Below are 16,733 nucleotides of genomic sequence, written 5' to 3'. Positions count from 1 at the left end.
AAAAATAGTTCCCCTTCTCATTTCTCCCCCCAAGCACCCAAGAAATCCTTTTATTTGAAATGAAATACAAAAAACACCCTCTTTCACCACTTTATTAACCTTCAAAACACCCAAGTCCAACGTAATCCATACGAGGCCCCATGACGATTCCAGTTCTGCTACATCTGAAGTGACAGGGGTTGGCCATAGAACATGACTGTCCTCTTCAGGCAGAGACTGAGCTGCACGACGAGCAGTAACGTTATTCATGGTATTTGCGGTCACAACTTGAGCTTCCCATGGCTCTCCACCTGTAATCGCAGGTAACCTGACCTCAGGTGACCTTTAGAAAACTCAGTGAACTCACATTTGGGTTCACAGACTAGCATCTCCTGGCAGAAAACATTGTTTTTTTTGGCCAAGAGATTCAGATTTGGTGGTGACATTTTTACACCGTATCCCTGCACCCAATCTACACCTCCTGGCAAAAAAATTTATTAATTTTTGGAGACATGTTCTCTGGGCTGATAAAACTAAAATTGAACTGTTTGGCCATAATGACCTTCGTAACGTTTGGAGGAAAAAGGGAGAAACTTTGAAGCCAAAGAACACCATCCCAACTGTGAAACACGAGGGTGGCAGCATCACGTTTTTGAGTTGTTTTGTTGCAGGAGGAAAGGTGCACGTAAAATAGACTGAATCATGAGAAAAAAAAACATTATGTGGCAATACTGAAGCAACACCTTAAGACAAAAGCCAGAAACGTAAAGCTTGGACGGAAATGGGTCTTCTAAATGAACAATAACCCGAAGCATATTGCCAAGCTGGTTACAAAGTGGCTTAAGAATAACAAAGAGAATGTTTAGGAGTGGCCATTATAAGATCCTGATCTCAATCCTATTGAAAATTTATGGGCCAAGCTGAAAAAGTAGGTGCAAGCAAGGTGACCTACAAACATGGCTCAGTTACACCAGTTCTGTCAGTAGGAATGGGCCCAAATTCCTACCAACTATTGTGAGAAGCTTGTGGAAAGATATTCAAAATGTTTGACCCACGTCATACAGTTTAAAGGGCAATGGTACCAAATACTAATGAAATGTTTGTAAACTTTTGACTTTGCAGAAAGTAAGAAATATGCCTTAAAATATTCTCTCTCCTATTGTTGGTACATCGCACAGAGTCGATGAGCGGGAAGACCGAAGTGACTTTGCAGAGCAGACAGGCAAACAACATCAAGCTGAGAACGCAGAAAGTTGTTCAGCAAAACTGACTGTGCATGAGGCAGAGAGGTTGTGCTCTAGCCTTAAAATAATTAGATCAAATTTGATCTCATCTATAAAGGAGGATTTGATGGAGGCGATACTATTTCTCAGAACAAATTCATAGACTAGACAAATGTTTCTGTTTTATTTTCTACTTACTGCATAATTTATTGCATGTTCACAATTTATTAAAGTTTTTTGTGTTGTGTTCCAATAAATACACTGCTCAAAAAAATAACAGGGACCACTAAAATACCACATCCTAGTTCTCAATGAATGAAATATCCCAGTTGCAAATCTTTATTCGTTCATTACATAGTGGAATGCATAATGCATAAAAATGATCAATGTAAATCACAACTAATATCCCTTGGAGGTCTGTATTTGGAATGATGCTCAAAATCAAAGTGGAAAATAAAATTACAGGCTGATCCATCTTCAGTGGAAATGCTTCATGACAAGGAAATGAGGCTCAGTAGTGTATGTTGCCTCCACATACTTGTATGACCTCCTTACAACAACTGGGCATGCTCCTAATGAGGCTTCGGATGTTCTCCTGAGAGATCTACTCCCAGACCTGGATTAAAGCATCAGTCAACTCCTGGACTATCACTGACGCAGGTCTCGGAAACGGGCATCAATGCTTTCATCATGAAGGAATTTCTGACAGATTTGAGCCTCATGAGGCCTAGCATTGTCATGCATCAGAAGGAACCCAGGGCCCACTGCACCTGCATATGGTCTCACAATGTGTCTGAGGATCTCATCCTCATACCTAATAACACTCAGGGTACCTCTGACTAGCATGTGGAGGGCTGTGCGGCCCACCAAAGAAATACCCCCCCTCACATTTCCTGACACACTGCCAAACCGGCCATGATGGAGGATGTTGCAGACAGCAGAACATTCTACATGGCATCTCCAGACTTACATCTGTCACATGTGCTCAGTGTGAACCTGCTCTCATTCGTAAAGAGCACAGGGCGCCAATGTTGAATCTACCAATCTTGGTGTTAACTTGCAAATGCCAATTGCATTACAAGGCTGTATGAACAACATACGCTTTTGGACATTGGGCCCTCATACCTTCCTCATGGAGTCTATTTCTGACAGTTTGAGCAGACACATGGCTATTAGTGGCCTGCTGGTCATTTTTCAGGGTTGTGGCTCTGCTCCTGTGCACAAAGGAGGACGTAGTGATCCTGCTGCTGGGTAATTGTACTCCTATGGCCCCCTCCATGTCTCCTGGTATCTGTTCCATGCTCTGGACACTATGTTGACAGACACAGCTAACCTTCCTGCTACGTGCCATTCTGGATGAGCTGGACTACCTCAGCACATTTTGTGGTTTGTAGACACCGCCTCATGCTATCTCTAGGGGTGAGAGCAATGACAAAGTGCAGAAGTGACCAAATCAACAGCCAAAAAGGATGAGAACAGAGAAATGGTCTGTGGTCACCACCTGTAGAACTACTCCGCTATAGGGGGTGTCTTGCTATGTTAATTGTCTATCATTTCTACCTGTTTGTTTCATTTGCACAACAGCAGGAGATATTGATTCACAATTAGTGTTGCTTCATAGCTGGGTAAACAAATATTCCCAATATAAACAATTTTTATTACAATAAAAAATTCCACACCACAGTGTAAAACATATGATCAAAAGGTCATGTACATATAGTTCATATCAAATGACAGTTCAATGTGAAAGGTAGTAATGGTTCACAATCAAATTAGAGCATAGGACTTATCTTGTAGGCTGTAATAGAATTACACCAAAGATTTGGGGCATGTCAGTCCATAAAGTCCAAGCAGTTATATGCTGTTGCTCTTCAGAAGTCCTTATATTATAAGTGAACCATCAACCTTTATGTCATGCATAAATTCCACCTCAGTAACTCCACCTCGACGCGTTTCCCCACACGGAAGGTGTGGTTCATCAGGAGGCTATGAGGTAAATACATTAAATCAGCATAGAGATACATATAGGTGCACAGTTTGAAAACATTATCACAATGGCATGAAAAAATGAGGAGACAATGATGATTAGTACTTGCCCAGAATGATATGGAGATTAGGTGTGCAGGTCCATGGCGTCAGGTAACAGGATCAGCAGTGGTACAGGTAATACTGTGCAGATGACCACCACAGTCCAAGTGATCGCCATGGAGCTGCACCACCATGTGTGGTATATATATACCACACATCATTCAATACACCTGAGGGCACAGCAGGGCGGATGCTATTGGAATATCCGGTGCACACCCCCGGCACGGCGCGCGCCTCATGCACGCGCCAGACGGGGGCCCATAAGGACCAATAAACCCGCCGGCCAGCTAAGCTAACACGCTCCGGGATCAAGCCGCGCATGCCCAGTCTCGTGCGCGCTCTAAGCCCGTGCCGGACGGAAACCCACAGGGGTCAGAGCTACTGGCAGAAAAAAAGGAGCTACCGCGCATGCGCGCGGTCTCCATAGATGCAGCGCCAGCGTCCTTAGGAAACCACATCTCATGACCCAATAGAAAGAATGTAGGCACGCATGCGCAGTGCCATAGAGTTTGGACTTAGATAGATTTTACAGCCGCTGATGAAAATCACTAAAACAGCGGTGTAAAAATACATTATTAGGCACCGCATCCATAAAAGCTACCACCACAGGCCTCCAGGTATAAGAAAGATAATATAGATAATACAGAAACTTAGATTAAATAAGATGTCATAGAGTGTGAAAACATACATGTGGCTTATATCGCCTACATAGAAAAACATTACATATTCTCCACAGCAACCCTAAGGGCAAGCACATTACAAAGATAATCGTAATAATATCCATCAATATAGATAAAACCCCTTACAGAATAAGTGAGTATTCTTCCAGAATAAGGCATAATGGGATTTTTAAAACAGTATAAGCCCTGTCTATACTAAGTGGGGAGGAAGCAACTAAAAATAAGCTGCTCATTAAGCCCCCCTGGTGTAAGGGAGCCCAATTTAAATATCCATGCTGACTCCTTCTGCAGAAGAAGCCTGTCAAAATCTCCACCCCTAGGGTTAGGTTTTACCAGCTCTAATACAGAAAAACGAATATGAGTTATATCACCCCGATGGAACGTATTCATGTGGCGGGAGATTGGTGTATCTCGTCTATTCCGAATATCGGAAAGATGTTCTCCCACTCTCCTCCGGAGTTCTCTCAGGGTCTTGCCAACGTAGTCCATAGGACACGTGCAAGATGCCCTATAGACAACTCCGGAGGTCCTACAATTGCTGAAATCACGCAGATAGAATGTTTTACCAGTGGCCGCACTCTTTATTCCCTTACATTGTTCCATTGATCCGCAGTACTTGCAATTACCACAACGGAACATACCGACAATTTTTCTATCCAGCCACGTTCCTTCTGGTCTAGGTGCCTGGTACAAGCTATGGGTAAGCCTATCGCCCAAAGAGCGTCCCCGCCTATATGTAATGCATGGTAATTTTGAAATATGTTTAGAAAGGTCGGGGTCAGCCCTTAGAATCCCCCAGTGTTTTTTAATTATCGAAAACACTCTATCAGATTGGGTGTCAAAAGTACCAATTATACGTGTGATGTTAGAGTTATTCTCACGTATCCTCGGAGTCATAAGCGAGTGTCTATTGGTACTTTGGGCATAAGCATAGGACTGCTGTAAGATACGTCTAGGGTAACCACGCTCCAGAAAGCGATCAAAGAGATCTGCTGCCTGTTTTTCAAAATCATCCTCTCTGGAACAATTCCTGCGTATACGCAGGAATTGCCCCTTTGGTATACCTCTTCTCAGAGGAAGAGGATGGTGGCTGTCCCATTTTAATAGAGAATTAGTCGCCGTGGGCTTGCGATGTGTAAGAGTCTGGATCTTACCCTTTCCGTCTTTCACTATTACCAAATCCAAAAAGGTAATTGAATTATGGTTACATGTATAGGTGAATCTAAGCCCTAAGGAATTATTGTTGAGACCCCCAACAAATTGCTCAAAATCAAAGATGGACCCTGTCCAGAGGATGAGGATGTCATCAATGTATCGGACCCAAAGTCCGATACATTGATGAGATTCCCCATCCTCCCCCCCAAAAACTACCGTTTCCTCCCACCAACCCAGGAATAAATTAGCATAACTGGGGGCACAAGGGCTCCCCATAGCTGTACCCCTGAGTTGGTGGAAGTACTTGGTATCAAATAAAAAATAATTATGATATAATGTGAAGGACAGCAATTCTTCAATGAACTTACTGTGCCTTGCACACTCGACGGCTCTAGTCCTCAGAAAAAAATTAACCGCCTGTATACCTAACTCATGGGGGATCGAGCTATAAAGTGCCTCAACGTCGATGGAGGCCAAGATAGTCTCTGGGCTCACACTCACATCCTCAAGAATTTGTAATAAATGAGGGGTATCCCGGACGTATGACGGGAGGGCAGTAACAAATGGGCGTAGAACTTTATCCACATAAATCCCGACATTTTGGGACAAGGAACTAATCCCTGCCACAATAGGCCTGCCCTTAAGTGGCTCTAGGCCCTTGTGTACTTTAGGAAGTGGATAAAAAACGGGGATCACTGGTCTCTGTGGTGATAGAAACTCATATTCGTTATCTGAAATTAGGCCAGAACCCTTAGCTCGATCAAGTATGGGGAGAAGAATATCTACATAAGTCTTTGTTGGGTCACTAAATAACCTTTCATACGTCCTCCTATCCTTCAATAGAGAGTAGCACATGTCAAGATATTTTGAATGACTTAAGACCACAAAATTCCCGCCCTTATCGGACTTTTTTATAATGAGACCATCATTCTTTGATAGCCGATCAAGTGCCAGGGATTCCCCTTCCGTAAGATTCGAATGACCAAGGGATGATTGAGGAATTTTCAACAGGTCATCCTGCACAAGCTTAAGAAAGATGTCAACACTTGTGCAGTTGTTGGCTGGTGGAGATTTCTTGCTCGGCCTCTTCAAACAAGTGAAGGGACCGTCTCCCCTTCCTTTAGCACTATCCTTGAGGAGATCAGTGAGGGACTGAAAGCACTCAAAGTCCTCCTCCTGAATGCCCAAAGCCCTACACTGATCCCGTGTGTTATGTTCAAAGAATAGTTTCCACTTCAGCTTTCGCCCAAATAACTCCAGATCTTTTACCCAGCTGAAGCAATCATAGCGGTTCGAAGGAATAAATCCCAGACCCTTTGATAGAATCGCGTAGTCATTATTGGAAAGGGGGACGTCCGAGAGATTTAAAATCCTCCCCTGGCCTGATGCGCTCTTGTACGTGGGTAATAACCTCCCAGGTGTCTCTGCTCCAAAAAAGACCCAGATGGACCAGAAGACCCACGAGGTGGCCCATGATAACCAAACTGTCCGTCTCTCCTTTTTTTTGAAGCTGGCCATAGGGGTCGACTGGCTATCTCAGTGGGGTTAGTACTTATCCTTGATCTTTCAGAATCAGACGTATCAAGGTCAGAAGAAGATACTGACGATGGTTGTCTAGGGGGGGGGTTGGAAAACCTTGTCCTCCCTAAATTCTGCTAAATCCCTGATAAATTGGGAGTGTTTCCTCTCTTTCAAATTATTCTGAAACCTTTCTATAGAGGTTTGTAATAGTCCTTCCCTCCTGACAAAGTCAGGATCGTTTTTAAGGCGTAGGATGTTGTCAATACCTGTATTAAGGACGGTGGTAGATTCAGCAAATAATTTTTTCTCCTCCTCTAAGAGGAGGGTCATTAATCTTAGGGAGGAGGCTATAGATTCCTTTCGCCACAGGGTCAAAAAGTTTTCAGAAGCAGTCCTAGGGGAGGGATGGATGTTAATCCTTAATCTCCTAGGAACAATCTGATGCTTAATATAGTTCTCCAAACCCTTTATTTCCCACCACGATCGTATGTTATTTTTATAATTAGCTAATAATTCTTTAAAGGAATCTTTGAGGGTTGAACCTGTATTCCCCGCAGAGAGCTCACTAGTGGAAAATACTTGGTTCGCTTCCTCAACCCAGGGTGCCGTATTAACAGGCCCTGATAAAAATCCTGCCATACTCTGGAAATTCAATTAGTATATAGGATTGGATCAAAAAAGTCCCGGGAATATTGCAATTTAAAAAGGTAAACAAATATTCCCAATATAAACAATTTTTATTACAATAAAAAATTCCACACCACAGTGTAAAACATATGATCAAAAGGTCATGTACATATAGTTCATATCAAATGACAGTTCAATGTGAAAGGTAGTAATGGTTCACAATCAAATTAGAGCATAGGACTTATCTTGTAGGCTGTAATACAATATTTGTTCAGCACCAAAGATTTGGGGCATGTCAGTCCATAAAGTCCAAGCAGTTATATGCTGTTGCTCTTCAGAAGTCCTTATATTATAAGTGAACCATCAACCTTCATGTCATGCATAAATTCCACCTCAGTAACTCCACCTCGACGTGTTTCCCCACACGGAAGGTGTGGTTCATCAGGAGGCTATGAGGTAAATACATTAAATCAGCATAGAGATACATATAGGTGCACAGTTTGAAAACATTATCACAATGGCATGAAAAAATGAGGAGACAATGATGATTAGTACTTGCCCAGACAGAATGATATGGAGATTAGGTGTGCAGGTCCATGGCGTCAGGTAACAGGATCAGCAGTGGTACAGGTAATACTGTGCAGATGACCACCACAGTCCAAGTGATCGCCATGGAGCTGCACCACCATGTGTGGTATATATATACCTGTGAGGTAGCGACCACCAATGTGGTAAATGGTCGCTATGTGTCGCAATGGAGAAGGTCCCTGCGATATTAAAGTGAAGAAGTTGCTATGGGACTTGTAGTTCCACAAAGGCTTGGTTCTGCATATAAGGGTCAGGTTCCCTTTAACAATGCCAGTATGCTGTGCAGGGCTGAAAACACAAACCTCCACCTGTGGGTGTGTCCAGGCTGATTTAGGAGACTGTCAGTGTGTGTGGAGTAGCCCTGCATGAGGAGCAGCCTCAGGCAGGTAAAGAGGCTGCTATTCTCAGAGAGGTTGGAGCCTCTTGAAGGAACCTGCCCAAGGAAGCGTAGGTTGCCTTCAACCTTCTGGAACTGAGTGTGTGGAGGCTGAGGGAGCTCCACTCTGACACTTGTAGTGTCCAAACCTGAGCGGGCGGTCCGCTACAAAGACTGACCAGAAATCCGTGTCTCGTGGGGAGACAGCCATACCTTTACTATGGACATTAAATGGACTTGAAGCCCACGGTATGTGAAGGTGTTTTGTTTAACTTTTCCTTTAAGCCAGGAGAGGCTTCATTGTGTTTTGGAAGGGCAGTTTATGTTGTACTAATAAACTGCTGCATTTTTGAGAGAGACTGTGTTGCCTGTGTATGCCTAAGCTACCCTGCATCGCTGCAAGCGAGTAAAACCCCCAGGTTGCGGTAAGCAACGTTTACAATACCACACATCATTCAATACACCTGAGGGCACAGCAGGGCGGATGCTATTGGAATATCCGTGCACACCCCCGGCACGGCGCGTGCCTCATGCACGCGCCAGATGGGGGCCCATAAGGACCAATAAACCCGCCGGCCAGCTAAGCTAACACGCTCCGGGATCAAGCCGCGCATGCCCAGAATAAGGCAATATGCCTTATTCTGGAAGAATACTCACTTATTCTGTAAGGGGTTTTATCTATATTGATGGATATTATTACGATATTAAGGCAATATGCCTTATTCTGGAAGAATACTCACTTATTCTGTAAGGGGTTTTATCTATATTGATGGATATTACGATTATCTTTGTAATGTGCTTGCCCTTAGGGTTGCTGTGGAGAATATGTAATGTTTATCTATGTAGGCGATATAAGCCACATGTATGTTTTCACACTCTATGACATCTTATTTAATCTAAGTTTCTGTATTATCTATATTATCTTTCTTATACCTGGAGGCCTGTGGTGGTAGCTTTTATGGATGCGGTGCCTAATAATGTATTTTTACACCGCTGTTTTAGTGATTTTCATCAGCGGCTGTAAAATCTATCTAAGTCCAAACTCTATGGCACTGCGCATGCGTGCCTACATTCTTTCTATTGGGTCATGAGATGTGGTTTCCTAAGGACGCTGGCGCTGCATCTATGGAGACCGCGCGCATGCGCGGTAGCTCCTTTTTTTCTGCCAGTAGCTCTGACCCCTGTGGGTTTCCGTCCGGCGCGGGCGCAGAGCGCGCACGAGACTGGGCATGCGCGGCTTGATCCCGGAGCGTGTTAGCTTAGCTGGCCGGCGGGTTTATTGGTCCTTATGGGCCCCCGTCTGGCGCGTGCATGAGGCGCGCGCCGTGCCGGGGGTGTGCACCGGATATTCCGATAGCATCCGCCCTGCTGTGCCCTCAGGTGTATTGAATGATGTGTGGTATATATATACCACACATGGTGGTGCAGCTCCATGGCGATCACTTGGACTGTGGTGGTCATCTGCACAGTATTACCTGTACCACTGCTGATCCTGTTACCTGACGCCATGGACCTGCACACCTAATCTCCATATCATTCTGGGCAAGTACTAATCATCATTGTCTCCTCATTTTTTCATGCCATTGTGATAATGTTTTCAAACTGTGCACCTATATGTATCTCTATGCTGATTTAATGTATTTACCTCATAGCCTCCTGATGAACCACACCTTCCGTGTGGGGAAACGCGTCGAGGTGGAGTTACTGAGGTGGAATTTATGCATGACATGAAGGTTGATGGTTCACTTATAATATAAGGACTTCTGAAGAGCAACAGCATATAACTGCTTGGACTTTATGGACTGACATGCCCCAAATCTTTGGTGCTGAACAAATATTCTATTACAGCCTACAAGATAAGTCCTATGCTCTAATTTGATTGTGAACCATTACTACCTTTCACATTGAACTGTCATTTGATATGAACTATATGTACATGACCTTTTGATCATATGTTTTACACTGTGGTGTGGAATTTTTTATTGTAATAAAAATTGTTTATATTGGGAATATTTGTTTACCTTGTTAAATTGCAATATTCCCAGGACTTTTTTGATCCAATCCTATATACTAATTGAATTTCCAGAGTATGGCAGGATTTTTATCAGGGCCTGTTAATACGGCACCCTGGGTTGAGGAAGCGAACCAAGTATTTTCCACTAGTGAGCTCTCTGCGGGGAATACAGGTTCAACCCTCAAAGATTCCTTTAAAGAATTATTAGCTAATTATAAAAATAACATACGATCGTGGTGGGAAATAAAGGGTTTGGAGAACTATATTAAGCATCAGATTGTTCCTAGGGGATTAAGGATTAACATCCATCCCTCCCCTAGGACTGCTTCTGAAAACTTTTTGACCCTGTGGTGAAAGGAATCTATAGCCTCCTCCCTAAGATTAATGACCCTCCTCTTAGAGGAGGAGAAAAAATTATTTGCTGAATCTACCACCGTCCTTAATACAGGTATTGACAACATCCTACGCCTTAAAAACGATCCTGACTTTGTCAGGAGGGAAGGACTATTACAAACCTCTATAGAAAGGTTTCAGAATAATTTGAAAGAGAGGAAACACTCCCAATTTATCAGGGATTTAGCAGAATTTAGGGAGGACAAGGTTTTCCAACCCCCCCCCTAGACAACCATCGTCAGTATCTTCTTTTGACCTTGATACGTCTGATTCTGAAAGATCAAGGATAAGTACTAACCCCCCTGAGATAGCCAGTCGACCCCTATGGCCAGCTCCAAAAAAATCAAAAAAAAGGAGAGACGGACAGTTTGGTTATCATGGGCCACCTCGTGGGTCTTCTGGTCCATCTGGGTCTTTTTTGGAGCAGAGACACCTGGGAGGTTATTACCCACGTACAAGAGCGCATCAGGCCAGGGGAGGATTTTAAATCTCTCGGACGTCCCCCTTTCCAATAATGACTACGCGATTCTATCAAAGGGTCTGGGATTTATTCCTTCGAACCGCTATGATTGCTTCAGCTGGGTAAAAGATCTGGAGTTATTTGGGCGAAAGCTGAAGTGGAAACTATTCTTTGAACATAACACACGGGATCAGTGTAGGGCTTTGGGCATTCAGGAGGAGGACTTTGAGTGCTTTCAGTCCCTCACTGATCTCCTCAAGGATAGTGCTAAAGGAAGGGGAGACGGTCCCTTCACTTGTTTGAAGAGGCCGAGCAAGAAATCTCCACCAGCCAACAACTGCACAAGTGTTGACATCTTTCTTAAGCTTGTGCAGGATGACCTGTTGAAAATTCCTCAATCATCCCTTGGTCATTCGAATCTTACGGAAGGGGAATCCCTGGCACTTGATCGGCTATCAAAGAATGATGGTCTCATTATAAAAAAGTCCGATAAGGGCGGGAATCTTGTGGTCTTAAGTCATTCAAAATATCTTGACATGTGCTACTCTTTATTGAAGGATAGGAGGACGTATGAAAGGTTATTTAGTGACCCAACAAAGACTTATGTAGATATTCTTCTCCCCATACTTGATCGAGCTAAGGGTTCTGGCCTAATTTCAGATAACGAATATGAGTTTCTATCACCACAGAGTCCAGTGATCCCCGTTTTTTATGCACTTCCTAAAGTGCACAAGGGCCTAGAGCCACTTAAGGGCAGGCCTATTGTGGCAGGGATTAGTTCCTTGTCCCAAAATGTCGGGATTTATGTGGATAAAGTTCTACGCCCATTTGTTACTGCCCTCCCGTCATACGTCCGGGATACCCCTCATTTATTACAAATTCTTGAGGATGTGAGTGTGAGCCCAGAGACTATCTTGGCCTCCATCGACGTTGAGGCACTTTATAGCTCGATCCCCCATGAGTTAGGTATACAGGCGGTTAATTTTTTTCTGAGGACTAGAGCCGTCGAGTGTGCAAGGCACAGTAAGTTCATTGAAGAATTGCTGTCCTTCACATTATATCATAATTATTTTTTATTTGATACCAAGTACTTCCACTCAGGGGTACAGCTATGGGGAGCCCTTGTGCCCCCAGTTATGCTAATTTATTCCTGGGTTGGTGGGAGGAAACGGTAGTTTTTTGGGGGGGAGGATGGGGAATCTCATCAATGTATCGGACTTTGGGTCCGATACATTGATGACATCCTCATCCTCTGGACAGGGTCCATCTTTGATTTTGAGCAATTTGTTGGGGGTCTCAACAATAATTCCTTAGGGCTTAGATTCACCTATACATGTAACCATAATTCAATTACCTTTTTGGATTTGGTAATAGTGAAAGACGGAAAGGGTAAGATCCAGACTCTTACACATCGCAAGCCCACGGCGACTAATTCTCTATTAAAATGGGACAGCCACCATCCTCTTCCTCTGAGAAGAGGTATACCAAAGGGGCAATTCCTGCGTATACGCAGGAATTGTTCCAGAGTGGATGATTTTGAAAAACAGGCAGCAGATCTCTTTGATCGCTTTCTGGAGCGTGGTTACCCTAGACGTATCTTACAGCAGTCCTATGCTTATGCCCAAAGTACCAATAGACACTCGCTTATGACTCCGAGGATACGTGAGAATAACTCTAACATCACACGTATAATTGGTACTTTTGACACCCAATCTGATAGAGTGTTTTCGATAATTAAAAAACACTGGGGGATTCTAAGGGCTGACCCTGACCTTTCTAAACATATTTCAAAATTACCATGCATTACATATAGGCGGGGACGCTCTTTGGGCGATAGGCTTACCCATAGCATGTACCAGGCACCTAGACCAGAAGGAACGTGGCTGGATAGAAAAATTGTCGGTATGTTCCGTTGTGGTAATTGCAAGTACTGCGGATCAATGGAACAATGTAAGGGAATAAAGAGTGCGGCCACTGGTAAAACATTCTATCTGCGTGATTTCAGCAATTGTAGGACCTCCGGAGTTGTCTATAGGGCATCTTGCACGTGTCCTATGGACTACGTTGGCAAGACCCTGAGAGAACTCCGGAGGAGAGTGGGAGAACATCTTTCCGATATTCGGAATAGACGAGATACACCAATCTCCCGCCACATGAATACGTTCCATCGGGGTGATATAACTCATATTCGTTTTTCTGTATTAGAGCTGGTAAAACCTAACCCTAGGGGTGGAGATTTTGACAGGCTTCTTCTGCAGAAGGAGTCAGCATGGATATTTAAATTGGGCTCCCTTACACCAGGGGGGCTTAATGAGCAGCTTATTTTTAGTTGCTTCCTCCCCACTTAGTATAGACAGGGCTTATACTGTTTTAAAAATCCCATTATGCCTTATTCTGGAAGAATACTCACTTATTCTGTAAGGGGTTTTATCTATATTGATGGATATTATTACGATTATCTTTGTAATGTGCTTGCCCTTAGGGTTGCTGTGGAGAATATGTAATGTTTATCTATGTAGGCGATATAAGCCACATGTATGTTTTCACACTCTATGACATCTTATTTAATCTAAGTTTCTGTATTATCTATATTATATTTCTTATACCTGGAGGCCTGTGGTGGTAGCTTTTATGGATGCGGTGCCTAATAATGTATTTTTACACCGCTGTTTTAGTGATTTTCATCAGCGGCTGTAAAATCTATCTAAGTCCAAACTCTATGGCACTGCGCATGCGTGCCTACATTCTTTCTATTGGGTCATGAGATGTGGTTTCCTAAGGACGCTGGCGCTGCATCTATGGAGACCGCGCGCATGCGCGGTAGCTCCTTTTTTTCTGCCAGTAGCTCTGACCCCTGTGGGTTTCCGTCCGGCGCGGGCTTAGAGCGCGCACGAGACTGGGCATGCGCGGCTTGATCCCGGAGCGTGTTAGCTTAGCTGGCCGGCGGGTTTATTGGTCCTTATGGGCCCCCGTCTGGCGCGTGCATGAGGCGCGCGCCGTGCCGGGGGTGTGCACCGGATATTCCGATAGCATCCGCCCTGCTGTGCCCTCAGGTGTATTGAATGATGTGTGGTATATATATACCACACATGGTGGTGCAGCTCCATGGCGATCACTTGGACTGTGGTGGTCATCTGCACAGTATTACCTGTACCACTGCTGATCCTGTTACCTGACGCCATGGACCTGCACACCTAATCTCCATATCATTCTGGGCAAGTACTAATCATCATTGTCTCCTCATTTTTTCATGCCATTGTGATAATGTTTTCAAACTGTGCACCTATATGTATCTCTATGCTGATTTAATGTATTTACCTCATAGCCTCCTGATGAACCACACCTTCCGTGTGGGGAAACGCGTCGAGGTGGAGTTACTGAGGTGGAATTTATGCATGACATAAAGGTTGATGGTTCACTTATAATATAAGGACTTCTGAAGAGCAACAGCATATAACTGCTTGGACTTTATGGACTGACATGCCCCAAATCTTTGGTGCTGAACAAATATTCTATTACAGCCTACAAGATAAGTCCTATGCTCTAATTTGATTGTGAACCATTACTACCTTTCACATTGAACTGTCATTTGATATGAACTATATGTACATGACCTTTTGATCATATGTTTTACACTGTGGTGTGGAATTTTTTATTGTAATAAAAATTGTTTATATTGGGAATATTTGTTTACCTTGTTAAATTGCAATATTCCCGGGACTTTTTTGATCCAATCCTATATACTACTTGCTTCATAGCTGGACAGGATGATTTCACGGAAGTGTGATTCATTTGGAGTTACATTGTGTTCGGTGTTCTCATTTTTTTCAGCAGTGTAAATCTTATGTTCTATCTAAATAGCTTGTTTATTATATCATAATAATAATTAAAAAATCTAATGCTACCATTTTGCTACAGTAAATTTTTCACTTAATCATGAGTTCTGAGTCAGGAAAATTGAGGAGTCGGAGGTTTGGCTTACTGGCCCTGCTGTACACACTCTGTTTTTTGGTAGATTGTGCCAATAATAGATTACACTGCTGTTTTGTACCACTACGCAAAGCTGTGTGACACAAAGCAGTATGAGGTTTCAGAGACATTCACACAGAAAGGCACACAGGAAAACAATATTTTTTGGTAGATTGGGCGAATAGATTACACTACCTGTATTCTGCTGCTTTTGACCACTACGCAAATCTGCGTGATGCAACACTGTATTTTATTTAGAATTACATGCACCTATTACTGTGCCTCACTCCTACAGTGTCCTATCCCTGCAAAGTATTTGTTTTTTCCTAACTGCATCCATCACTGTCCCTCACTCCCAACACCATACTCTCCCTATTCAAGTCAACGCAAAATGGCGGAGTGGCCCGGCCCGTGATCCGGCCTTTATACAAGGCAAGTCACAATACTTGGCATGGCTGCGATGGCTCCAGAAGTGCCCATAGCCTAAAAGCTTGCTGATTGGCTGTTCTGCAACCTTTCAACAGGTTTTATTTGGGTGACAAATCTGAACCAGAACTGGGAGTACAGTAAAAAGCCAGTGTTCGGGGTTCAGCACCAGACCCAAAACTTTACAGTTCAGGTTTGCTCATCCCTAGTGAAGAGAAGCTAAAAACACTGAGCATGTGAACAGCACATTATTTTTACACTGCATTTTTTTAGTGGAATTACAGCGTGTACCCACCTGAAAAAGGCATTCTCTGTACACAGCCTAAAGCAGGGGTGGGGAACCTCCGGCGGCCCGCCATGACCTTTTATGTGGCCCCCGGGCAGATTCCCGGGGGAGGCAGTGCTCATGCTGTCACCGCGGTCTCGCTGCCGCCGGCCCTTTAAATCCACTTTGCTGTTTGTGCTGCAATGTGATCTCCCGTCGGCCAGTGCCAATTGTGGGCGGGTCTACAGCAGCCTCACAGGTTCCAGCGTTGTGTGTCCGCCCCCTGCCCTCCGGAGATCAGTGCCTGCCTTCTCCTTCTGATGCTGTGTGTCCGGCTCCTGCACTCCGGTGATGTGAATGCAATGCTGCTGTGAGTCCAGCGCCAACCCTCTGCTGCTATGTGCCCTGCCCAATGCTTTGTGCCTCCCCACACCAGTTCTGTAAACCTTCTCCCCCAGAGTTGCATGAAACTCAGCGCAGTGTGCCCCCCAATGTCCTGTGTGCACCCCTCCCCCAGTCCTGTGTGCACCCCTCCCCCAGTCCTGTGTGCACCCCTCCCCCAGTAGTCCTGTTTGCACCCCCCCAATCCTGTGTGCACCCCTCCCCCAGTCCTGTGTGCAGCCCCCCAATGTCCTGTAGTGCACCCTGCAGTGCAAATCCTATGTGCAGCCCATCACCCAGTCCTGTGTGCACCCCCCAGTCCTGTGTGCACCCCCCCCAGTCCTGTGTGCAGCCCCCCCAGTCCTGTGTGCAGCCTCCCCCCCCAGTCCTGTGTGCAGCCTCCCCCCCCAGTCCTGTGTGCAGCCTCCCCCCACAGTGATGTCTGTGCAGCCTCCCCCCACAGTGATGTCTGTGCCTCCCCCCACAGTGATGTCTGTGCCTCCCCCCACAGTGATGTCTGTGCCTCCCCCACAGTGATGTCTGTGCCTCCCCCACAGTGGTGTCTGTGCCGCCCCGCGTGTGGTGTCT

The 16,733-nt window shown here is 44.6% G+C and overlaps 1 long non-coding RNA gene across 1 annotated transcript in view; it reads right to left on the bottom strand.

Moving 5' to 3' along the window:
• LOC142295303 (uncharacterized) overlaps nucleotides 1–16,100 on the bottom strand; it is a 204,227-nt gene extending 188,127 nt beyond the window's left edge. The window contains exon 1 of the long non-coding RNA XR_012751411.1: nucleotides 15,795–16,100. This is a non-coding gene — a long non-coding RNA (uncharacterized LOC142295303). The remainder of the gene's footprint in view (nucleotides 1–15,794) is intronic.
• Between the last annotated feature and the right edge of the window lie 633 nt (nucleotides 16,101–16,733).

This window comes from Anomaloglossus baeobatrachus, chromosome 3, assembly GCF_048569485.1.
Source record: "Anomaloglossus baeobatrachus isolate aAnoBae1 chromosome 3, aAnoBae1.hap1, whole genome shotgun sequence".
In the NCBI taxonomy this organism is placed as follows: domain Eukaryota; kingdom Metazoa; phylum Chordata; class Amphibia; order Anura; family Aromobatidae; genus Anomaloglossus; species Anomaloglossus baeobatrachus.
Note: the sequence above shows the minus strand (reverse complement) of the source record. Positions and strands in the feature narration are given on the sequence as shown.